Genomic DNA, 26651 nt, shown 5'->3' with positions numbered 1-26651 from the left:
TAATGCCATTTGCAGTAATATGGATGGTCCTAGAGATTGTTATAGTGAGTGAAGTAAGAGAAAGACAAATATCATATGATACTGCTTATATGTGGAATCTAAAAACAATGGCACAAATGAACTTATTTACAAAAGAGAAATAGTCATAGATGTAGAAAACAAACTTATGGTTACCAGGGAGAAAGGGAGAGAGGGATAAAATGGGAGATTGGGATTGACACATACACACTACTATATATAAAACAGATAACTAATAAGGACCTACTGTATAGCAAAGGGAACTCTACTCAATATGATCTATATGGAAAAGAATCTAAAAATGAGTGGATATATGTATATTTATAGCTGATTCACTTTGCTGTACAGCAGAAACTAATATAACATTGTAAATCAACTATACTCCAATAAATTTTTTTAATAAATAAATAAAAATAAAATCCTAAACTGCTTCAGTGCAAACTTAGTACCTCTTATCATTTAGTCATTCACCACATTAAGTAAGGGGAGCACAGGAAGTGAGGAAGGTAAAGGCTGACCAACTGGTTTCCATAAGCTTCACTCCTCCCATGTGATAAACAGGGCTACCAAACCCAAGTTTTTGAGGCTTCCCTTGCCTCTAATGTACCCCAGTCAGAAAGAATGACTTCTCATTACCCTTTTTCTATGACTAGAATAGTAAGCCATGAACTTTCAATCTCCCTCAGCAGAAATCACAACCCTAATCGTTACAGCTATGGTCTTAAGTCTGGTGGCTATGCCTCCTCTCTTAAGGACACCAATCAACTGCTTCCTACATGTCTGCACTCTTATAAGGAATTACCAACTCAGTTTCTTACTGATATGCTTGGTATGTCTATGAGGCCCTTGCAACTTTACTTGAATCCCCTGAACAAGAATCTTTTTTTTCAAAGTATAAGTGAATATTTGAGATTATTAGAGATAACTGAATATTTGAACATTATGCCACTGTTCCTCAAACTGTCCCCCAACCTTATATTAGGACAGTCATCCTAGCACCTGTCCTGCCCTAGAAATAAAGTCTATTGTCAGCCCTGGTCCCTCCATCCTATGTTAGCTACCTAGCCAGAATGTCTCACCAACAAGCAGGGTCAGGACTAAGATGAGAGGAGTAAGGTACCTTGGGTGCAAATTTAAGAAGGTGCAAAAAATCTCAGCAATCAAGATAAATAATATTTTAATGCCTTATATTAAATAATCAGAATTTATGTAAAAGAAACTGATGATGAACAAAATATCAAAATCTTAAATTAATACAGAGTCAGTATTACTGATTTTTCTTTTTGCCTCAGGTTCCAATACAGCACAACATAGTTAGTAACTGTCTCTATTTAAAATTTTGATATTTTGTCCACTGTGAATTTTGTGCCTGAAGCAAGTGCATTGCTCACCTCACCCTAGTTTCAACCCTGCCAAAAAGTACCAGGATAAAACATATTATATTTTTAAATGTGATCTTAATGGTAATACTCATGAATAAAATTTGGTTTAGGAAATCTTCTATAGCTGGAATATAAAACTTGATATACATTAGTGTGAAATAAAATTTGTGGAAGTATGACAATTATTCAAACTCCAAATTTTAAAATTATAAACTATCTTCTTGAACTTTTATTCTCAGTAATGGAAGCCTAAATTTTTTAGACCCTGGTATTATTGGCATTTGGGGCTGGATAATTCTTTCTTGCAGGAGGGTATCCTATGTATTGTAGAATGTTTAGAAGCATCACTGGTCTCTACTGACTAGATGTCAGTAGCTCCCCCAACCCCAACTATAAAGCCAAAAGTATCTTCAGACGTTGCCAAATGTCCCTCAAGGGGACGAAATCATCCACAGCTGAGAACTACTAGTTGAGACCATCCTTCCTGCTGAAAATGAAAAATGAAGAATTTTTTTTAAATGCCATCACTTTAAAGCACTGAGCTGACATGAGAATGGGGAACTGCCATGCTGAATGCTTAGTGAAATATAAAACCCAATGCTATCTCTCTAGTAAGCAGAACATGAAACACCTATGAATACATCTGCCAATTGGCAAATTTAAGCTTCAATTCTGGAACATTGAAGGCAAAGAGCCCCACCTAAACTGGGGTGGCTAACAGAAAACCCTCGCCTTATTAAGTTGGACCTCAAAGGTAATACCTAGAATGAAACCTGTCTTCCCCATTCTCAACCCCACCCCTAGGACAGTGGGGTGAAAGTTGCTTTGGCACTAAGAGGAGCAGGAGAAAAAAGAGAAGGAAAAGAGGCGGGAACCTCTGTTCTCAGATACAAAAGAACATCTATCTCATACCACTCATCAAAAATTAACTTGAAATGGGTTAAAACTTAAAATAAGACCTGAAACCATAAACTCTCAGCCTTCCATTACTGAAAATCTTTGGCCATAGGCTGGGCCTTGTGGGGATTAGCTGACCAGGTTCTCATTACCTTGACTGAGTAGGGAACCTCAAACTGTTGGTGAAATGGTCGCAGGTTCTTTAGCAAAAGCCAATGCAAAGCTTCCCTATAGGAAGATAAGTATAGTCTAAGCCTCCAGAACTCTCCAAATAATTTTATGAGGGCAATAAGAAAAATAACCAAGCATACAAGGAAACAAAGCACCATGGTCAAAAGTCTGCATAAATGAAAGACGACTGAAAGAGATCCCTTAAGACTCCAAATATTAGAATTACCAGAATCAAATTACAAAACTATGCTTACTACATTAAAAATTAATTAATTAATAGCATGCTTGAAAATATATGTAGGTACAGGAAATTATAAAAAGTGAAAGAGCAGATTTGAAAAAAAATCAAATAAAATTTCTAGAAATTAAAAATACAATGACTAAAATTTAAAATCCAATATTTGCAAATCACATATATCTGATAAGAGGTTAATACCCAAAATATATAAATAACTAATATAAACCAATAGCAAAAATAATAATAATAACCTGATTTAAAAATAGGCAAAAGATCTGAACAGACATTTTTCCAAAAAAGACATACAAATTGCCAACAGGTGTATGAAAAGGTGTTCAACACCATTAATCATCAGGGAAATGCAAATCAAAACTAAAATGAGCTATCATCTCACACCTATTAGGGTGGCTATTATCAAAAAGAAAAGAAATAACAAGGGTTGGAAAGGGTGTAGAGAAGAGAGAACCCTTGTACAATGTTGGTTGGAAGAAAAATAATACAGCTATTATGGGAAAAAGCATGGAGGTTCCTCAAGAAATTAAAAAATAGAACTACCATATGATCCAGCAATCCTACTTCTGGGTGCATAACCAAAAGAAATAAAATTGCTATCTCAAAGAGATATCTGCACTCCTGTGTTCACTGCAGCATTATTCACAACAACCAAGATATGGAAATAACCTAAGTGTCCATCAATGGATGAACAGATAAGGAAAATGTGGTGTACACACACACACACACACACACACACACACACACACACACACTGGAATATTATTCAGCCAATTTCCTTCCAAAAGGAAGGAAATTCTGTCATTTTCAACAATATGGATGAATCTGGAAGACATTATGCTAAGTGAAATAAATCAGACAGAGAAAGACAAACATTGTAGATCTCACTTATTACATTTAGAATCTAAAAAAGTCAAACACATAGAACCAGATAGTAGAACAGTGGTTGCCAGGAGTGGGGGTGAGGGAAATGGGGATGTGATGTCCGTAGTGTACAAACTTTCAGTTATAATATGAATAATGAGGATCTAATGTACAGCATTATAGTTAAAAATACTGTATTACATACTTGAAATTTGCTAAGAAAGTAGATCTTAAGTGTTCACACTACCAAAAAAAGTGACTATGTGAGGTAATGGATGCATTAATTAACTTGATTGTATTAATCATTTCACAATGTATATGTATGTTAAATCATCACGTACACCTTGAAAAAGTAAATTTTTAAAAACTATGATTTGCCATTGAGAAGTTATTGCAATGTAAATTATACTTCAGAAAAGTTTTTAAAAGCTATTGTGTTACAGAAAGGCACACAATCAGACATTAGTGAAGCAAATATTCATAACTAAAATAATGACCACAAATGAGTGGTGATTACATTCTTATACTATGGACTAAATATTTGTGTTCCCCACAAAGTTCATATGTTAAAGTCCTAATCCCAATCTGATGGTATTTAGAGGTAGGACCTTTGGGAGGTAATTAGGTCTTGAGGGTGGAACTTTCATGAATGGAATTAGTGCCCTTATAAGAAGAAACATGAGAGAGATGATCTCTCTCCCCCACCATGTAAAAATACAGCAAGAAGACGGCCATCTACAAACCAGGAAGAGGGTCCTCACCAGACACAGAATATGCCAGCACCTTATCTTGGACTTCCCAACCTTCAGAATTGTGGGAGATAAGTGTTTGTTGTTTAAGCCACCCAGTTTATGGTATTTTGTTACCAGTTTATGGTATTTTGTTATAGCAGTCTGAATTGATTTGGACACCTTGCAAAGCAACAACTAATTACTTACAGAACCTAAGAAAGAAAGATACAAGTATATGAAATTGTGATATGCTTTCTTACAGAGATACATGTAAAAGACTATACATCAAGCAATGCAATTGTGGAGATGTTTGCCAAATCCTTTGAGAAAATGATAAATTTCTAAGCAACCAGGGTCAATATGACCAATTCATTCATTAAATAATACTATTATTAAGGCATTAGTAGTAATTTTTTCTCTTTTAGTGGTACCTGAATGGTACATCTTAAAATTGATGGTACTTTAGATTCAATAAAAAAAAGATATTTGAATAGACCAACAAAATTTTCCAGAACTAATGAAAGACACCAATTCACATATACAAGAAGCCAAAATTTCCTAAGCAGTATAAATGAAAGGAAATCCACACTTAAACACATCATCATGAAACCATTTAAAACCAAAAGGAAAGAGAAAGACCTTAAAAGCAATCAGGTGCAGCAGAGGGAGCGACAGAGAAAGATTACCTTCAAAAGAGGGTCAAGATACCACGTTTGTGGAGTGGAAAGTTCAAAACTGTTAAGATGGCAATTTTCTCCAGATTGATTCATACATCAATCGCTACCAGAATTTCAGCAGCCTTTTGGCAGATATTGGCAATATGATCCTAAAATGTATTTAGAATTGCAAATTATATAGAATTGCAAAATTTATAGAGAACTTATGTAGAATGCCAAAACAATTTTGAAAAAGACAAACAAAGCTGGGTAACATATACTTCCCAATTTCAAAACTTAATATAAAGCTACTTCAGTAGTTATCAACACAATGTAGTACTGGCACAAGGACAGACAGGTAGATCACTAGAAAAGAAACTAATTTTCAGCAAAGGTGCAAAGGAAATTCACTGAGGGAAAAGATAGCCTTTTTAATTAATGGTACTAGGAAAACTGGATATCCATATGCCAAAAGATAAAGTTATACCTTTATTTCACACTATACATAAAAAATAACACAAAACAGATCACACATTTAAATGTTAGAGCCAAATCAAACTTTCAAAAGAAAACATAGGTGATTATCTTCAAGACCTTAGGTTAGGCAAAACTTTCTTAGATATGACACCAAAAACATGGTTCATTTTTAAAAATCTGATAAATTAGACCTCATCAAAATTCAAATCTTTTATACTTCAAAGATATTATTATGAAAATTAAAAGACAAGCAACAGACTGGGAGAAAATATTTAGGAAACATACATCTTATAAAGGATTTGTGTACAAAATATTCAAAGAACTCTTTGTATACAAGAAGAAAAACAACACAATCAAAAATTGCATAAAATTTTTCACAAAGCATTTCACCAAAGAAGATATATGAGTGGCTAATAAGCACACAAAAAGGTATTCAGTATCATTAGTTTAGTAAAATGCAAATTAAAACCACAATGAGAAGGAATTTCACACCCACTAGAGAGGCTATAATAATTTTTTTAAAAAAAACAGATAATAGCAAATGTTGGCAAGGATGTGGAGAAACAAGGGTCCTCATACTTTGCTGGTGGGACTATAAAATCATGCAACCACTTTGGACAGTTTGGCAGTCTCATAAAAAGTTAAAAATAAATGTTCCAAATGACTGAACAATTTTACTTTTAGGTATCTACCCAAGAGCAATTAAAACATATATTTACACAAAGACTTACACATGGATTCTCTTAGCAGCATTACTCATATTCATAGTTGAAAACCATATAAACCTAAATATCCATCAACTGATGAATGGACAGACATGATGTAGTATATGCATACAGTGGAATACTACTCATCAATAAAACGAACAAATTACTAACACACGCTTTGACATATATGAAACTCAAAAATATTACTCTATGGGGGAAGGGTTGGGGGAGGGATAGATTGGGAGTTTGGCATTGACACATACACACTGCTATATTTAAAATACATAACCAAAAATGACCTACTGTATAGCATAAGGAACTCTGCTCAGTATTCTGTAATAAGCTAAATGTGAAAAGTATTTGAAAAAAGAATACATACATGTATATGTATAACTGAATTACTTTGCTGTACACCTGAAACTAACACAAGACTGTTAAACAACTATACTCAAACATTAAATGAAAATTTTAAAAATAAAAAGAGAAATAAAAATAAAAAATAATCAAATAATAAATAAATTAAAATGTTAATATTAAACAGTAACATTAGACAAGTGAAACACAATAAAGCATCCTAATGAAATTATCATATTTAGTAGTATTCTCATGCTTATGCATATCTTAGTATTTTAGAAGCCTCCATAATTTTCATAAGTGATTGAAGATAGTAGATGCTTACTGAGTACACCAAAGAGGTTAGACATCAAACACCTTCAGTGTGAAAAAATATATATGTTATTCTAAGTCAAAGAATACTAGCACAAAAGACCACATATTGTATGATTCGATTTATATGAAATTTCCAAGAAAGGAAAATCTACAGAGAAAAAAAATAGATTAATATTGTCTGGAGTTAAGGAGAAGGGATAGAAGTTACCAAAGGGGAAAAGTGGGGGAGATAAATTAGGAGTTTGGGATTAACAGATACACACTACTATATACAAAATAAACAACAAGGACCTACTACATAGCACAGGGAAATATATTCAATATCTTGTAATAACCTACAATAGAAAGAATCTGAAAAAGAATATATATATACATATACAACTGAATCACTTTGCTGTAACCCTGAAACACACCATTGTAAAGCAACTATACTTCAATTCAGAAAAAAGGAGAGGGGATGGAGATTAACAGTTAATGAACATAAGTAATCTTATTTGGGTGACAGGAATGCCCCAAAACTGATCAATGGTGATGGCTGTACAACTTACTAAATTTACGAAAAAAATCACTGAATATATACTTGAAATGGGTGAATTAAATTAATATGCAAAATTATACGACATACCCCAAAGCTATATATACACACACATATATGAATATACATACATACATGAAAGTCAGACTGGTAACCGGCATCACAAAAACAACAGTGAAAACCAGAAAACAATGGAATGAGATCTTAAACACAAGGACAAACAAAATTGCCATCCCTGAATTTTATACCCAGTGAAATATGCTTAAAGAATGAACACAAAATAGAGACTTCTTTAGAACAATGAAAATGCAGTGTATCATCAGCAGATACTCTCTAGAAGAAATGCTAAAGATAAACTACAGGTAGCAGCAATGAGCTCCCAGATAAAAGACCTAACATGTAAGAAAGAACCAAGAGCAAATAAAGTGAGAAATATGTGAGTATATATACATAAATATCAAGTATAAAAATTCATAGTAATAAAGTCTCGTGGGGTTAAAGATAAACATAACACAACAATGTTCAGGAGAGGGGGATTGGGGTTAAAGCATTCTAAAGTCTTTATATTATCCAGAAGGAAGTTAAAGGTAATGATTGACTTGAGACTTTGATAATTATGTTTATTATAATTTCTAGAGTAACCAATAAATGAATAGAAACAGAATGTATAACTTCTATATTATTAGAGGGAAAATGGAATAATAAAAAAATGATCAACTGTATTAGTCAGCATTACCCAGAGAAACAGAACCAAAACCAATAGTGTGTGTGTGTGTGTGTGTGTGTGTGTACCTAGAGAGAGAGAGAAATATTATGAGAAATTGGCCAGTGCAATTTTGGAGGCTGACAAGTCCCAAGATCTGCAGTCAGCAATCAGAAGACTCAGGAGAGCTGATGGTATAGTTCCAGTCCAAGTCCAAAGGCCTAAGAACCAGGAGAGCCAATAGTATGGTCCTAGTCTGAAAGCCAGTAGGCTTGGGGCCCAGGAAGATGTTTCAGGTTGAGTCTGAGGGTGGGGAAAAAAAAAACTGATGTCCCAGCTCAAAGGCAATAAGGCAAAAGGAATTCCTTCTTACTCATCTTTTTGTTCTATTCAGATCTTCAAGAGATTGGATGAGGCTCACCCATATTGGGAAGGGCAATCTGCTTTACTCAATCTACCAATTCAAATGTTAATCTCATTCAGAAATACTCTCATGGACACACCACAATGTTTGATGAACTATCTGGGCACCCTGTGGTCTAGTCAATCCAGAAGAAAGTAAAAAGGGAGAGAAAAACAGAAAAGCCATGTCAAATGGAAAGTGAAAAATAGAACAGCAAAGTCTACCACATCAGTAAATGCATTAAATGTAACCAAATTTAAACTCTACTTAGAATCAACTAGATGTCTGAGAGAAGGTTATATGAATTCAATCTACACATTCACTAACATCTACTATGTGTTATGTATTGTTTTAAGTACATGGACACATCAGTGAAAAAAACAAAGCAATCAGATTACAAAATAATAAATAAATGTTCTGTATTCATTTTCATCTATCTATAATCCATACCTACCTTATTTAAAAGACTGTGTTCATTTATAATTTAAAACATTTTATACAACAGGTTAATTTAAAGTTAAAGATAAAGGTGAGCTCAGTAATTAAATGAACAAATGTAGAATATGGTTACACAAGGAACCACAGATGAGGAAATTACTAAAAGCGAGTAGTATTATTATTAAATTTGGGACTTCCCTGGTGGTGCAGTGGTTAAGAATCCATCTGCCAATGAAGGGGACACAGGTTTGAGTCCAGGTCCTGGAAGATCCCACATGCCACAGAGCAACTAAGCCCGTGTGTCACAACTACTGAGCCTGTGCTCTAGAGCCCGTGAGCTATAACTACTGAGCATGCCACAACTACTGAAGCCCACATGCCTAGAGCCCATGCTCTGCAACAAGAGAAGCCATCACAACAAGAAGCCCTTGCACTGCAACGAAGAGTAGCCCCCACTCACCACAACTAGAGAAAGCCCCTTCATTGCAGCAATGAAGACCCAACACAGCCAAAACTAAATAAATGAATAAATAAATTTATTTTAAAAATATTAAACTTGAGCTTATAGGCAGCCAAGGCAAAAAGGGAAATAGCACGTTTTAGTCATTTGCCAAAAGTTGTATATTCAGTAGAAGACAGAAACTTTTATTTAGCCCTAAATTATAATGAAAACTAACAGGGATCCTTATAGTCTGAGAACTATATAATTATATAGGCTGTTCCAAGAGATCCAGTAGCCAACCTAAGAAGTTTCATACAAAGACAAGTTGGGTAGGATAGGGAAAAAAACATGGGCTTCAGATCCAGAAAGAATTGAGTTTCAGTCATGTTCCATCACCTACAGGTCGTATAACCATGGGCAAGTTATTTAACCTCTCTGAACATCGATTTCCTCATCTCTAAAACGGAGCTACGAATGAAGGAATTAGAGAGACATTTTATAAAGTATCTAGCATATAATAGTTCTCAGTTTTAAAAGAGTTTTTATTATGATTTTTACAGCAAATAATAAACAAACATAAGGGCAATGTAAATTGATACAGAGAGGAGTTTCTACTTACAGACTAAAGGGCATGGTGCTTTAAAAACAGTCAGTTCCACAGTACCAATGAACTAAAATATGAAAATTTTCCAAAACTGTTCTTAGAAATCTCTAAAGAATAATATGGAAGTAATAGAAATAATCAAAGGGAAAGCTGACTATTTTACACATTGAGATATCATAAGATTTGTGTATGTAAATTTACATAAGGCAAGTCAGAGGAAAACTGGGCTTCTGTCAAGTGGATTCGTTTTTGTTCACAACCACTTTTTGCCTTTTCCCTAAGCATCAACATTAATCAGTAAACTACATGAAAGTAGAGTCCATTCATGTTCTTGCATGCCATTCTTTCCCAGTATAGGCACATACAGAGCAGTCAATTAATATTTGTTAATGAACAAATGGATATCAGCTATTATCTCTGGAACTGATAGTTCTCATTTCAAGAAAGTTGCCTAACATGTTCTGTGATGATAGTTTGACCCTAGGCATTTCTGTGACTTGTGACATAAACAATTTTTTTAATGACCAACTCTAATGGTTAATTTTATGTGTCAACTTGGCTATGCTATCGTACCCAATTATTTAATCAAACACTTGTTAGCGTTACTGTGTTAGGTGTTATCTGTAGATATAATTACCATCTACAGTCAGCTGACTTTAGGTAACAGAATTACCCTCAATAACTTGGGTGGGCCTCATCCCATGAGCTGAAGGCCTTAAGAGCAAAGTCCCAGACAAGAAATTCTGCCTCCAGACTGCAGCGTTATCTTCTGCCTAAGTTTACAGCCCGCCAGCCTGCCCTACCAGATTTAGACGCGCCAAGTCCCCACAATCACGCAAGCCACTCTCTTAAAATAAATCATAAATGCATGTGTGTATATGTATACGTTATATATATCTTATTGGTTCTGTTTCTCTGGAGAATCCTAACTAATACACCAACTAAAGTGAACGATTTGTTTTGAGGCTTTAAAGCAGAGGTCCCCAACCTCCAGGCCACGGACCGCTACCAGTCCGCGGCCTGTTAGGAACTGGGCCACACAGCAGGAGGTGAGCAGCCAGTGAGCGAGCAAAGCTTCATCTGAGGCTCCCCATCGCTCGCATTACCCCCCAAACCATCCCCTCCCCCCACCCCCGGGTCCATGGAAAAATTGTCCTCCATGAAACCGGTCCCTGGTGCCAAAAAGGTTGGAGACCGCTGCTTTAAAGTACAAAGTTGACATCAAAAGTAGAATACACCAAAAACAATATTATATGTTGCTTTCAACCTTTAGTTTTAACTAAAACAAAATGTCTTTTTTCTGTTCTTCTTTGATATCAATCCTAAATTACTGATTCCAACCAGCATCTATCACCTTCAAAATTCAAGTCCCTTGAATTTTTTTCATAATAACATACAGACTTCTCAGGATCAAAACCATATATCATTTTTAACCATATATCATTAAATCCAATTAAAAAGAGATTCTTTTTTAAGTCTTTATTGAATTTGTTACAATATTGCTTCTGTTTTTTAAGTTTTGGTTTTTTGGCCACGAGGCATACTGGATCTTAGCTCCCCAGCCAAGGATTGAACCCGCACTCCCTTCATTAGAAGGCAAAGTCTTAATCAGGGAAGTCCAAAAGGAGGTTCTTAAAGAATTCTTTTAAAGATTATCCATAACATCAATAGCATACAGGCCTAAAATCATACAGGGTGCACTTATACCATATTAGTGTTCATGTAATAAAAAGTAAGATATCATAATTGTGTACTCCACACCTATTAATCTGTAGTTCCACCCTTTAGCATATACCTAAACAAGAGAAATAAAGATCTTATCAAATCTATGCCAAGGAAGGATTTAACCAAAAATACTCAAAAGGGCCATAAATTTTAGTATATCAGATGCTACTTAAAAATACACTTTATATTACTAGGATAGAAACTGCCACTTTCATTGTACAAAACTAGAATAGGGACACCACTGTAATGTTGATATTGAGAAATGCAATATATATTTATGTAATATGAGATGCTTAGACCATGTTACAAAAATGCAAATTTTATTTTCTCATACATTTAGTGAGAAAATGGAGGGAGAATAAATGTCAAGGGTTAAAGTGTAAACTCTGGAACACAAGACTTTGGCAGATTTTATTTATATTGGACATCCTGAACCCTTTAAACATTTACCTAGAAATGCAAATACCAGAAATTTATTCTTGAATATTTTACTTCAGTTTTCCCATAATCTCCAGATACTTCCATCCCCTCTCACAATGACTATACTAATGCTAAATTGTTCAAGGCAATCAATTAATGGAAGCAATCAGGTTGTACATCACAAAATGGAGACAATCTAGAAATCTATTTTATTAAGTCAACATAAACAAATGATCAAAATAATTCAGTCCATTTCTGTGGCTTAAAAAAATATTTTTGTCTCCTCCTTTCCATCCCAGTCTTCTTCTATTCCCAAGTCTTATGGCCAGGTCACAGCAACAAAAGCCCATTTTACTATATATTGCTTACCTCAATATACCTAAAGAAGTACAATAAATGTTTCTAGATTCCAAATGTACAGCTACGTCACAGAGGTAAAAGCACTGAGACAGGCTGGAAAATTGACAGTATTTTATGGCCCCACTTTAGTTTATGGTCATTTCACAAAATCTAGTAAAGGCATAAAAGACTTTATGTTTTTTTTCTATAATTAGTAAATTGATCCTTTGTCTCTCCAATTCTAATTCCTTAATTCCAATTCTACTAGAATGGTTTATATTGTTAAAAACATCTTTGGAGAATTAATCTTTTGGTCATAATTTTTAAATGAATATAATAACTGATTAAATATATAATTCATTGCCTAATCAGGAATAAAATTTTAATCCCATAAAAGATTTTAATAGCAATTTTAACTACTAGGCACATAATTAATGGTGTTAGGGGATAAAAATGAAATTTCAAGGTGACTAAAGCATAAATTCAAGAACTTCAGACAATTCTAGAGATAACAACATTAAAATTAAAAGCTTATAGCTGTGTTTAGAAAATGATGTGAAATTATAAGTTACTATTCCACCTTTTCATATAAAATAATATAGTAGAAGAATTTTATTCAGAAAAAAAGTTTTGTAAAACATTTTGAAGGACAATGAAATAGCAATAAAACAATTTTTGGTTCTAATATAAATAAATCTTATTCATAAAAGAAAGCAAGTTAAAAGGCATTGGAACTCTGAGATATTAATTACTGTGCTTTTACATAGAGGGAAATTATGGCAGTACAATTCTATGATCCTTATACATGCAAAGTTTCCATTAACTTTGATGATTTTGCGTTTATAAGTAACACAGAATTACTTTATCATACACAATATTTTTATTAGTAAGAGGATCTCATAATAATACTGTTAAATAATTGGGCTCTACATTCTCAGGCCTCAGAATTTTCAATGAAGGGACCTCACTTTTACTATGGCAATGACTGAATTTTATGCAAAATGCTCAAATTTTGAATATATCACATTATGGAGCACCCATTTATTTTCAATTGCTTGGGTGGATGGGATCAAAGAAAATGCAGTTATACTACAGGAATTTTCTGCCATTCAATTGCCAGTGTAGTTATGCATGAAGAACTCTTAATAAGTCAAAAGAGAACAAAATTCATTTGAAAGCAGAATTGACCCCCTTGATTTGGTTTTACGAATGGAAAGATTCAAGATTCAGGTCACTATGGATCCTTTTCTCTACTCAAAAAGAGACCCTCTCTATTAATAAGCACTAAAATGCTTCAAGTTTTAAAGTTTGCAACATCATGGCTTCATTATGAATTAGGTATTTAGGGGAAAATGCATTTCCTACAAAGGAAAATGTTAAAAATGTACCATTCCTACAACATGCATTTTTCAAATACTAAGAAAGAGATGTAACTGTTTTTGCAACCTAGGCTCAGGCAACTGCCCAAGCAGCCTATAGGACTGATATCAATAGGAGTTTTATGCCTGATGGAAAATCATTCTAAAGATTTTTTTAACTGAAAAATAACGTCACCACTGTGATTTCCACCCTGGAAAACTAAAGCAGGAATTACATTGTGTTGTTAAAATGTTAGCAACATTTCATTTTTTGAAAAGGCAATTTAGTTTTCCTGAAATAAAGAGTTGATTATATCTCTTATTTCTGTTACAAGAATTAGATATATCACAAAGTATGAGTTACAGCATGTGCCCACTATCAACCAGGAAAAATGAACCTGATTCATAATTCACTTTGAGAATGTCTAGTTAGTCAATCAAGTGATTTGTAATCATGAAAGCTGCCAGAAATGGAATGAATAATGAGCCACAGTAAAATCCCTGGATTTTTTTAGTATTCTTATTTCATTATATGACTTTTATTGCCACTTTTGATCACTGTTTCTCAGCAGCACAAATTAAATCACACATATTTACTTAGAAGTTTTTGACTATTAAATAGGCTAAAGGATACACAAGTTGATGACCAGAGTATTTAATGTCTTCCTACGAAATTAAAAGTCTTAGTGTTTATAGCTTTAGCAAAGAAAATTTCATTCCTTCCAACCCCCTCAACACTCGCCTTATTTTATTTAAATTATTTAGTGAATATGCTATTTCAGGATAGCTTATTCTGATTCAGTGTATTTTCTTAAGTTGTTTCTATATAGTCTAAAACAATTAAAATCATTTAACAGAATTTTGTTACTATCAGAAGCATTAAACTTCCTATTAATATCTTCATTGTATACTATTTCCTCAGTTAAAACTATAACACAAGCTGATGGCCATAGAACATTTGACCTCTAATATATGTTTTTAAATAATATAGTATATTTCTTATTAAATATACATAATATAATATTAAGTTATTATAATATATAAGCATTGAATTATATAATAGATATATACTGTATACTACAATTATTAGTATAATCTTATTAAATATAAAAAATATAAACCAACTTAAAGCTTGGCATATTACTAAAGGGGTAATATGATTAAGTTAGTGTTTTTCAAAATGTAAAACTACTAAACTATGTAAGAATTTGTCACTCTGATAATACCGGCCATTATTAGCATTTTAATCAGGATGGCATGATGTAAGAATTACACAATTTTAAAGCAAATAGAACTTTAAATGTGATAACAAATAGGCTCATTCTTTGACTTACTTTTCATAATTTTCAAGCAGAATAGTCTTTATACAACTTTAGACTGATTATAACACCAGACCACATGTGGCCTTCCCTAAGGAAAGTAATAAGTCCTTAAGTCAAGACCTATCCTACTCATTATTGAAATCTAATATTTATGAAAAACTCAACTATCTAAATTTTGTGGGTTAATTTCCAATAATAAATGGTGTTCAAGATAACAAATTCCAGACATATGCTATATTGACTCCAAGAAGCAAGTACAATTATGGTGAGACCTCAGGAAAGATAATGTTTTTCACACTGCATGTGTGAAAAGTGTAGCAACACTCCACCTTGGAATTCACTTTATCACCATTATCACACCAACTGTAAGGATCACCTTTTCTTTCCAACAGAGATTAACCATTCATTCAACAAATGCTTATTAAGCATCTATTACGTGTCAGATATTGTGCTAAAAACTGGGAATGAGGAAAATGAATCAGACAGCCTTTTTACTTGCCCTTAAGAAATCTATAGTCTAGTTAGAAAGATTCATATAGGTAAATAAGTACAATAAAATATAGGTTCTAGAATAGATCTATGTACTGGAAAGGCTCAAAGAATGTAAGGTACAATGACAGAGGTCAGTAGTCACGAAAGGCTTCAGGGAAGTACCAAAGCTGAATCTTGAATGAAAAGTTCGTACTCACCAGGGAGCAAGGAAGAAAGATCATAATGATAAGAAGAAGAATATTAATAAAGAAATGCCAAATAGCTAATTACAGTAGGGTTACTACAAGCTATTCAGTTTAACTGAAGTCGACATGTAAGGAATATATATGACGTTGGGTAGTAAGGGAGAAGGCTGCCAGAGGTAAGCCTGAAACAGTATGCAATGGCCCAATAACAAAAGTCCTATATGTACATTAACACAATATATATCTTATAAACAATAGAAACCTTTGAAGAATTTTAAGCATAAAAATCACAGGACCATAGGTTTCCATAACGTCTAAACAATTTATGCATTTGGCTTTCTTCAACAATGGTCAAACTAACATTTCACATTTCATTGTGTATCTTATAGAGAATTAATATCACCATTTTAGCCTACCTGTCTTATATTCATATGTAAATAACCTCCCAAAACAAGGGTCTCAGCCTCTAGCAAACTTGTGAACTGAACAGTAATTCTACTACCTGAAGAGTGGGGCAGACACTAAAGATACACCAAGTTTACCAAGGAGGCATCATCAAGATTCTACTTAAAGAATTCATACATGTGATAATATGCACATGCCTACACACATAATATTAAGCATGGATAATATACTGACAGACTGTCAAAAGTTATGTCCATGTAAAGTCACAAAAGCAAGTGTTTTCCACAGACACATTTTGGCGTACCTCAATCAGTAGTACAAAATCACTGTGAACTAGCCAGACTATGCTTCAAAAATAAAGTAGCCTAGTCTTGAACTGCATACATAAAAGCTTCATGCAGCTTAATGCAGCTTTTATAAACAGGAGCTTTCAGCAGAAGCTCCGAGGTCAGAGAGTCCAGGGTTGGAATCCTGGGTCAGCCACTGACCTTATACAAATTATGAAACTCTCGAAGTCTTAGTTTCCTTATCTGCAAACCTGGGATAATTATTCCTGCCCCACAACACTGTTGTGGAGATACAATGAGGCACAGAAAGCCCTCAGCACAAGGCTGAGCAAATAGTAATTATTCAATAAATAGTATCTTATTATTATAGATACAATAGAAATTATTCTAGTTATGATAAACTCATGTTTATACACTAAATAATTTTGTCTGATTAGCATTATATTAAAGAAATTTCCAAAGTCTAGTCCAACTGCAAATGTTTGATGTAGGCTTAATGTGAAAACAATATTAATATGAGACAAATCATCTAAAAATAATGTTTTCCAGGAAAGAGATTTTGAAAAATGCATCATTACACTTAATTACTTACAGAGCATGGGAAGAAGAGTCCAATCTTACTATAGGAATACTGCGAGCCTTTTTAAGGAAAAGGAAAATGGTACAATCAAACCTCTTCTCCAAATACAGTGCCATGTCATTCCTTTTTTTATTCCATCGCCTCTTACAAAAAGATTTAGTACAGATGGTAAGGCCGGTTATAATCTGTAACAACATGTACCTGTCGTATAAGGATCCTCTCCCTAGAGTGAGGCCTTTCTTTGACTTCAGTGAGCATCAGTCCTTCCAGTCTCTGACCTTTGGATTTGCTTATACTCTGTAAGAAAAAAATAAAAAGATAATAACAATAAAACTATAAATAAGGTAGAATACTAGTAAAGCAAGACCATAAAAGAAAATTTATTTTGACGACCTGACAATGAAGATGATTCAAGTGAAAACAACTAGAAGAGGGCCAAAGCAACATCGGTAACTGTATCAAGTTACTTATACATACATATATACACATACTATGGTTAGGTAAGGTTGGGTCAAGTCACAGATGTAATTAGTATAGTAAAATGAAGTTATGATTATTAAATATACATTAAATGATATTAACCTGAACTAAAGATTGCTACGTAGATACACTAACTCTTGTGATAATATTAAACGTATATAGGTAGTCATCCACTGTATCTCTGGGATAGCAAACCTGCGGCAAGCGTTAACAATGGCTACCAGTTGAAAGACCAAATAATCTATGTATTTGAAAATGGAAGAGAATCTATACAATTACACTGCAGTTATTCTGAAATTTCCTGAAATCAGTAATATATTTTAAAATAAGCATATAATACATGTGATTCTGTTCTAGCCAATATTTATTCAAATAAAAGTCATGAATTGTAAGTTAACTAGCATGTGTTATATAGAAATAAGAATAGAGGTGAGAGAGAGAAACTAATCAAACTACTTTTAGGTATATTCATAAACACCAAATTATTACTTCCATTCTTTTCTACTATTAGGTTGACTTTTATGCAATCCTTTAGACATAAGTAATGAAGCATTATGGTTCAACATCCTAATGATGTCTCACAAAACAAAGTTTAAACCAAACTGTTGTTTGATAACACTGAAAACATGAAATAATACTAGCATTATCTTTCCTGTATGAAGATGACACTGACTCACCGTCAGCAAAGACGAGCTTCAAGTTGTTTTTCCACAGTGGAGATGGACTTCCTGATACAGCCATTCTCTTGCCAAAGCTCTCTGGTGAATAACAGCTTACACCTGAAAGATAAGTGTTACCAGTGGTCACAGAAAATAACAAAATAAAATTGTCAATATAGCAACGAAACCTATGCCTTGATCCCAACCACTGTGCCCTGATGAATTAAAAATAAAGTCACAAAAATATATAAATACTGTATACTTACATACAAAATACTTACATACAAAAATTGTACATATATTTACTCTGACATATTAATTGTATTCTATATATCTATATAGATATATATTCTATATATCACTGACCTAAAAATACAAATAATCACAGCCTGACCTCTATCCCTAAGTAAAAATGTTCTCAGCTGTCTTAACTGAAACAAAAATTGCTTCTGACATGTAAAATCCAAAGTGTATAATGAAAATGCTCAAAACATGAATGCATGCCAACTTTTCATCCCTCATTACCAGTAGCAATAACTGAGGAAATTACAGAATATTTTTGTTAATGTTAGCAATATTCTCAATAGCATTAAATGCAGTATGACTACAGCCAAAATTACTTCGACATTTCCCAGAATTCTGAAAAATACTTCTACTTTTTATGAAGAAAAAATAATTGTGTTACTAGCTTCAGTGTTCATTCATGTTAATGCAGAACAGAGGTTTTGTAAATAAATACTCCTGATATGGAATTTTATCAGTTTCCAGTTGAATCTCCTTCATAAGAGTTGAGGAGCTAGCTAAACATTGCTGAAGACATAGTTTTTAGTATAAGTAAAATTAATGTTATGTGCTTCTTTATTATTTTAGGGAGTAAGAGATTAATATTTGTTAAAAAATCATTAAAAAGCAGGACTTCCCTGGCGATCCAGTGGTTAAGACTCCACGCTTCCAATGCCGGGGGTGCAGGTTCGATCCCTGGTCAGGGAACTAAGATCCCACAAGCCAGGTGGTGTGGCCAAAAAAAATTTTTTTTAATTAAAAAAACAAGAAAAAAAATTCACTAAGAAGCAGCTAACAACTGGATACCATTCAAACAAAATCACAATGCTAAGTACCTATGATGAGCAAGGCAATCACTATTTTTTAAATTTTTATACCTGGGGATTCTATGACAGGTATAAAAATAACAAGGCATAGTACACAATCTCGAAGAAATCACAATATCAGTATTATTGAAACATTCCACTTCCATTTCTACATAGTTGCTTACAATAACAAACAGCTAAATTCTACCCCAGATCCTCTGTTAGAACATGAAGGATGAAGAGGAAGAGCACAGCATCATACCAGAACATGGCAGCTACCACAGGGATGAGGCTTTGGGGCTCCTCTTGCAAATGGAGATAAGGAAATTTCAAGAGAAATGTTGAGAACATCTGCTACAACCTGCGACGCAGGTCTACTGCCACCTGTAAACAAATAAACTTTGTTCATTTTAAGGCACTATAACAAATGTTTCCAGTCACAATTCTGTTTTAAAGGATCATTCTCCTTATCAACTCTTCATTACATTCCTTATCATCATCCCTCACCAACTCATCAAAATTGGGAATTAGGCTGCAAACTCCCAAAGTTCCTCTTCAAATTGGTTTCCCATTTTGACAATGCCTAGCAGAGCACCTTACCATTTTTAAATGCTTAATAAATGTTTGATAAGTTGAATTGAACTAATCATCTTACTCCTTCACCTGTCACCCCCAAAATAATCACTTGTTCTAGCTACAGCTACCATTCCTGGCAGGACAGTATAAGATGAAAAGACAAGATTGATTGATTGATTGATTATTTTTTATTTTTATTTATTTATTTATTTATTTATATTTCTTTTTGGCTGCATCGTGTATTCATTGCTGCACGCGGGCTTTCTCTAGTTGCGGCGAGCGGGGGCTACTCTTCATTGCAGTGCATGGTTCTCATTGCAGTGGCTTCTCTTGTTGCAGAGCACAGGCTCTAGGCACGCAGGCTCAGTAGTTGTGGCTTGCAGGCTCTAGAGTGTAGGCTCAGTAGTTGCACACGGGCTTAGTTGCTCCGCAGCATGTGGGATCTTCCCGGACTAGGGATCGAGCCCATGTCCCCTGCATTGGCAGGTGGATCCTTAACCACTGTGCCACCAGGGAAGTCCAACATTATTTATTAATTCAACAAATGTTTTGCACAAACACCTACTAGGTACCATACTAAGTTCCATGGATATTAGTGTAAATAACACATGATCTTAAATAACTCAGTCTAGTAAGAAAAAGATGGAAAATAGCCATTATAAAACTCTGAAATCAGTTCATAACAAGTTTTACAGAAAGTGCTACAGATACTAAAAGGGAGGGAAACTGTCTTAAAATAAAAGCTTTAGAGAGGAAATGTCATGTGAGATGAGTACTAAAGAATGAGTAGCTGCTTAACAGAGAGACAAACAGAGGAAGGGCATTCTTAGCAGAAGGAAGAGGTGAAAAATTATAGGTATGCAAAAGGGTACACAATATATTGAGAACTTCAAGAAGCTTTTGGGAAGGCAGCAGATGAGGGGGGAAAAGGCATAAGAAAGATCACAGAGATGCCTTATTATGCTAAAAGCTGGACCTCTGTCCTGACAAAAGGAGGTAAGCCAAGAGCATGACATGATCATTAAAAAGATCTTGGCAGCAGTATGAAAGATCGGAGGAAAGACAAGACTAGAGGCATGGGACCAAATCACAAAACAAAGCTGACTTGACTTTAATGGTTTATGGAACTATGGTGACCCAATTCACCAATGACCATTAGGTTTGTTACCCAGTGGATCTTGAATTCAGATATAGATTTAGAGAATACTACAGACTCTAATTTATTTTATAAAACTGTTTATGTGATATAACGTCAAGGAAACAGCATAGCAGGAATTTCATAGAAATTGTATCAAGATACCAAAATATCAATAATGACTAGCTCTGGGTATTGGGGTTACAGGTTATATTTTTCTTCTTGTTCCTGATCTATTTGAAATTTTCCAAATGTTAGAATTAAAAATAAATTTTAGGTCAATTCCTTGAAACTTAAAAGCTACAACTGGCATTAACCCTAAAGGGTCAGAGCCAGGATTCCTTGACAACATAATTGGCTCCAAAGGCTCCCTTCACCACCACAGTCCACTATACATAGAATACTCATTCCTACATCAGAATGTAAACCCATACCATTTCTACTTCTGTAACATCCTCTTACCCTGAATACCTACCTAAATCCCAACTTCATCATGCTGCCAGCTATAATGATCTTATACATACATTACCAATAGCTCATTATCTGCCCCACACATTGAGACATACAATCATATTATTTATTGAAATCCTTCCTGAATAGCTCTCATTTGTTCTTCCTACGATTTTCTACAAAAATACTAGTGAATAAAAAAAGAGAATGCTAGTGCAAAATCAGTCCTATTCTAAAACAAATATTCAGACATGACTCATTTATGGATATATGTGACTGTAATTACACCAATGATTTGATAAACTGCAAATTTATGCATATAACCACTACAAAAGAGTTTTCAAATCTATTATCTCAGAAGAAACTGCCTACTATTATGAGTTGCATTGTGTCCTCCTAAAAGATGTTGAAGTCCTAACCCTCAGTACCTATGAATGTGACCTTATTTGGAAATAGGGTCTTTGCAGATAATCAAGTTAAAATGAGGTCATTAGGGTGAGTTCTAATCCAATATGACTGATGTCCTTATAAATAGAGGAAATTTGGACACAGAGACAATAATACCCACAGGGAGGACAGTACATGAAGATGAAGGCAAGGGTCAGGGTTATGCATCTACAAGTCAAAGAACACCAAAGACTGCCAGCACACCAGCACAAGCTATGGAAAGAGGCATGGAATAGATTCTCTCCCTCACAGCCCTCAGAAGAACCACCCCTGCCAACATCTTAATCTTGGACTTCTAGCCTACAGAACTGAGAGACAGTAAGTTACTGTTGCTTAAGCTACCCCCATTTGTGGTACTTTGTTACAGCAGCCCTAGCAAAATATACACCCACAAAGGGAAACGATTTTTTTTCCCCTGAAAGTCGCTAAAGATGAAAACATTCTGAAGAAAGACTGCCAATCAGAAATAAAATTTCTTGCTATTCATTTTTAAATTTTGTAGCAAAAGTGCTATTTAACAGCTAAACCAACTGAGTGCCAAAAAACTCTAAGGGGGTATGAGTCAACCTTCATCCTATATAGTACCATTTATACATACAGCATCACATAATCAAACATTGGAGAATGATAGCATCCTATAGATACTAGGACATGAGCATAACATGAAATTATATAGATTTTCCTATGCTTTTAAGAGAGTTGCTCTATGCATTTTTATGTACCTGTAAGAATACGACTTGACCCATCATAAAATCAAAAAGTAGTATAATGAGTTACTTAATGAAGTCAGCACAGGTCAGAAATGGGTTCTGGAGTGACAAATACTTCAATTCAAATTCTTGTTCTATTACTTATCAGCTATGTGGCTTGAGCAAATACTTAACTATGCTTGAGCCTCAAATTCTTCATCAGTAAAATGGGAATAATACATGAAATGTGTTTAGCATATAATGCTAAATAGGATTGATGATAATAGGGTTTTACTACTTATATAAAAAGTAAAATTCATAAATTAAGTTTTTTTAATACTTCTCCTGGGTAAAACAAATAATTAGGCAAGTTTATATAAGAACAAATGTCTTGATCATATGCACTGTATTTAAAAATATTGCCTTTGACTAGTTTCTTACTAGAAAATGTAGGACTTTCAGATTTTTAAAACTATTTGTCAAAACTCAAAACACATTTAAACTCATTAATATTGGAATGATACAAATAGGATCTTGGTGACTTTGGGCTGTCACAGACATCTTTGGTGTGTAGCTTTCAAAGCTGTACAGTACCAATCCCTAATTCCCTCAGAGCACTAAGGTCTAGCCAGTCCAGAAAAACTACCTTTACAACTTAGACTGACATCAGGTTAACTCTAATAGTATGGCATAATCCATTATAACCTTCTACCAGGTATTACTGATGTGCTTTCTGCCTCTTTTTAAATATCTTACAAATGTAAAATACACATTCCAAAACTGTAACCAATTGAAAAGGGACTCATTTTGGAATTTGTATACTCCTTTTCAGAAATATTTAAATAATGCAAAACCCAACTGATCACCAAAATTCAAAAGAACCTTGTTATATCATGCAAACACTCTTCATAAGATACAAATTATACCTCCACTGCTCATTGCAATTCCTATAAACTGACACTTACACATCTACTTATAAAGAAATAAAAGACAGAATTCCCTGGTGGTCCAGTGGTTAGGACTCGGCACTTTCACTGCTGTGGCCCAGGTTCAATCCCTGGTCAGGGAACTAAGATCCCATAGGCCACGCAGTGTGGCCAAAAAAAAAAAAAAAAAAGAAAAAGAAAGAAACTACATAATTAAGTCCAAAAAGACTGCAATTACTATGGAGAGAATGGTGGTATTTTTGTTAACCTTTCCATCTAAAACAGCTACCTACATTGGTCAAATTTGTTAGAAAATGTATCAACAACTCACTTCTCCGTGTAAGAAAGCCAAATAGTAAATTACTCTTAGTACTCTTAATAAACTTTGGTGAACTGTAAAAACATGTTCAATGCTGTAATGAATTCAATAATATTAGCAGCAAAGCTAACATGGGGTCAAGACCAAACACAGGTATTTTTGTAAATATTTATGAAAACATGTTTTGCCTTCATATTTAGTATATGTCCTAACTGTAACTCAAACAGACATTGTAATTGAGTTTCTTTAAAAAATGAATCTGCTTCTTGCTAAATAAGGAACATGAAGTCCACTTTTCAGAAAACATTATTATGTAATTATTTTTTTATTTACAGAGAGATAATTGGCATACTTAATTTAAACCAAGTATAAAAAAATTCTTGGATCTTATTTTTTTAACTTATTTAAAGTTAGCAAATGCTATTTTCTATTTATTCAAGATACTATATTAAGAATAACAGTATTTTTTTTAGTTTATTTTTGTGTATGGTGACAGGGTGTGTTCTAACTTCATTGATTTACACGCGGCTGTCCAACTTTCCCAACACCACTTGCTGATGAGACTTTTTCCCACTGTATATTCTTGCCTCCTTTGTCAAAAATTAATTGACTATAGGTGTGTGGGTTTATTTCTGGGCTCTCTATTATGTTCCATTGATCTATATGTCCAATTTTGTGACAATACCATGCTATTTTGATTACTGTAGCCTTGTTGTACTGTGTTGTCTGAAGTCTGAGATGCTTATGCCTCCTGCTTTGTTCTTTTTCTTCAGGATTGCTCTGGCAAAATGGCTTAAAGAATTAAACATAAGACATGACACCATAAAACCCCTAGAAGAGGACACAGGCAAAACATTCTCTGACATAAATCGTACCAATGTTTTCTAAGTCAGTCTCCCAAGGAAACAGAAATAAAAACAAAAATAAACAAATGGGACCTAATCAAACTTACAAGCTTTTGCACAGCAAAGGAAACCAAAAACAAAATGAAAAGACAACCTACAGAATGGGAGGAAATATTTGCAAATGATGTGACCAACAAGGGCTTAATTTCCAAAATATACAAACAGTTCATACAACTCGACAACAAAAAAACAAACAACCCAATCAAAAAATGCACAGAAGACCTAAAGAGACATTTCTCCAAAGAAGAAATACAGATGGCCAATAGGCACATGAAAAGATGCTCAACATTGCAAATTATTAGAGAAATGCAAATCAAAACTGCAATAAGGTATCACTTCACAAGAGTTAGAATGGGCATCATCAGAAAATCTACAAACAACAAATGCTGGAGAGGGTGTGGAGAAAAGGGAACCCTCTTGCACTGCTGGTAGGAATGTAAATTGATACAGTCACTATGGAGAACAGTATGGAGGATCCTTAATAATACAGAACTACCCTATGACCCAGCAATCCCACTACATGGCATATACCCAGAGAAAACCATAATTCAAAAAGACACATGCACCCCAATGTTCACTGCAGCACTATTTACAATAGCCAGGTCATGGAACCAACCTAAATGCCCATCGACAGACGAATGGATAAAGAAGATGTGGTACATATATACAACGGAATTATTACTCAGCCATAAAAAGGAATGAAATTGGGTCATTTGTAGAGATGTGGATGGACTCAGAGACTGTCATACAGAGTGAAGTAAGTCAGAAAGAGAAAAACAAATATCATATATTAATGCATATATGTGGAATCTAGAAAAATGGTACAGATGAACCAGTGTGCAAGGCAGAAATAGAGACCCAAATGTAGAGAACAAATGTATGGACACCACGGGGGATGAATTGGGAGATTGGGATTGATATATATACACTAATATGTATAAAATAGATAACTCATTTAAAAAAAATAAAGATGACCTAAATAAATAGAGAGATATTCAAAAACAAAAGTCTACAAATAACAAATGCTGGAGAGGGTGTGGAGAAAAGGGAACCCTCCCACACTGTTGGTGAGAATGTAAGCTGGTGCATCCACTGTGGAAAACAGTATGGAGGTTTCTCAGAAAACCAAAAATAGAATTACCATATGACTCAGCAATCCCACTACTGGCCATATACCCAGACAAAACTATAATTCAAAAAGACACATGCACCCCTATGTTCATAGGAGCACTATTCACAATAGCCAAGACATGGAAACAACCTAAATGTCCTTCGACAGATGTACGGATAAAGAATATGCGGAAAAAAAAAAAAAGAATATGTGGTACACATATACAATGGAATACTAGTCAGCCATAAAAAAGAATGACATAATGCTATTTGCAGCAACATAGATGCAACTAGAGATTATCATACTAAGTGAAGTCAGAAAGACAAATACCATATGATATCACTTACATGTGGAATCTAAACTATGACACAAATGAACCTATCTATGAAACAGAATCAGGGATATAGGGAACAGACTGCTAGTTGCCAAGGGGGAGGGGGGTGGTAGAAGGTTGGATTGGGAGTTAGGGATTAGCAGATGCAAAGTGGTATATATAGAATAGATAAACAACAACATCCTCCTGTATAGCTCAGGGAAATATATTCAATATCCTGTGAAAAACCATAATTGCAAAGAATATGAAAAAGAATGTGTATACATGTATAACTGAGTCACTTTGCTGTACAGCAGTAATTAATACAACACTGTAATTCATCTATACTTCAATAAAAAATAAATTAAGGGCTTCTCTGGTGGCGCAGTGGTTGAGAGTCCGCCTGCCGATGCAGGGGACGCGGGCTCGTGCCCCGGTCCGGGAGGATCCCACATGCCGCGGAGCGGCTGGGCCCGTGAGCCATGGCCACTGA

At 34.2% G+C, this 26651-nt stretch overlaps 1 long non-coding RNA gene across 3 annotated transcripts in view; it reads right to left on the bottom strand.

The window, feature by feature from the left end:
* LOC309805525 overlaps positions 1 to 26651 on the bottom strand; it is a 159610-nt gene that overhangs the window by 112416 nt on the left and 20543 nt on the right. For all 3 annotated transcript variants that reach the window (XR_014294250.1, XR_014294251.1, XR_014294252.1), the window contains 3 exons: positions 19550 to 19671; positions 18218 to 18319; positions 17262 to 17355 (listed from right to left, as the gene is read on the bottom strand). This is a non-coding gene — a long non-coding RNA (uncharacterized lncRNA). The remainder of the gene's footprint in view (positions 1 to 17261; positions 17356 to 18217; positions 18320 to 19549; positions 19672 to 26651) is intronic.

The sequence above is a fragment of the Mesoplodon mirus genome (genome assembly GCF_964341445.2).
Source record: "Mesoplodon mirus genome assembly, chromosome: 5".
Lineage (NCBI taxonomy): Eukaryota > Metazoa > Chordata > Mammalia > Artiodactyla > Ziphiidae > Mesoplodon > Mesoplodon mirus.
Note: the sequence above shows the minus strand (reverse complement) of the source record. Positions and strands in the feature narration are given on the sequence as shown.